Source organism: Octopus bimaculoides, chromosome 26, assembly GCF_001194135.2.
Source record: "Octopus bimaculoides isolate UCB-OBI-ISO-001 chromosome 26, ASM119413v2, whole genome shotgun sequence".
Lineage (NCBI taxonomy): Eukaryota > Metazoa > Mollusca > Cephalopoda > Octopoda > Octopodidae > Octopus > Octopus bimaculoides.
This window is the reverse complement of record NC_069006.1, coordinates 12,505,315-12,506,314: the sequence shown is the minus strand read 5'-3', so window position 1 is coordinate 12,506,314 and position 1,000 is coordinate 12,505,315. Positions and strand designations below refer to the sequence as shown.

General features: G+C 37.1%; 1 protein-coding gene across 1 annotated transcript in view; it reads right to left on the bottom strand.

Moving 5' to 3' along the window:
• The window catches only part of LOC106880529 (neprilysin-1), a 69,673-nt gene that overhangs the window by 31,277 nt on the left and 37,396 nt on the right, over positions 1 to 1,000 (bottom strand). The window lies entirely within an intron of this gene.

The window sequence follows — 1,000 nt, the reverse complement described above, 5'->3', positions numbered from 1 at the left end:
ATGTGTGTTTGTGTGTCTGTGTTTGTCCCCCCAGCATCGCTTGACAACCGATGCTGGTGTGTTTAGGTCCCCGTAACTTAGCGGTTCGGCAAAAAGAGACCGATAGAATAAGTACTAGGCTTACAAAGAATAAATCCTGGAGTCGATTTTCTCGACTAAAGGCGGTGCTCCAGCATGGCCGCAGTCAAATGACTGAAACAAATACGAGAGATATACACACACACACACATGTATGTATGTAGACATTAGTAGTATAAGATCATTTGGCTGGTGTAACCATGGTGTACCAGTGATCTGATGAGCAAGCTTTCTTTTTTTACTCTAATATTTGAATATACAATTGTATTGTATAATGCTGAGCATATACAGTACCGTGCAAAAGCCTTCAGCCACCATTCAGAACCCCTACTACCAAATATAATGATTAGGTGTGGAAATGACTCCAACATGGCCAATGTTTCATCTGTAAAAACCACAATGCAAAACATCCACTATAAGTTGGCAGTTAGTAGAAATTTGCAATAGTTTAAAGTGGCCGAAAATTTTTGTGCAGTACTGTATATTAATGCAAATACATGTACACTTTTCTTTTTTTTTCCTCAATGGAATCTCAAGTCAAAGACGATGTACAAGTGTTCAGTTTTTGCTGAATGCCTTCATAAATGATTTGTTTATAGTGATCAAATGTATGTGCTGCAGATTAGCTCACTCCATAAAATCAATATTTCCTGTACAGGTATACAAATGTTTCACATGTCAGGTGTTGAAATGATTGCAGAGCAATGTAAAATGAAGTGTGCCACACAGGCTGGGAATTGAAATCACTACCTAGCAATTGCGAGTGCAACACCATAACCACTAGGCCACATGCCTTCGTATGATTTCTTCCACATCAAAATTAATACTATAAGAAGAAAGTTGGAAACAACTGTTAGCCTATAGAAGTCACATGGTTAAATAAATACCTCCTGACTTTATTTAAATATATATATATATATAT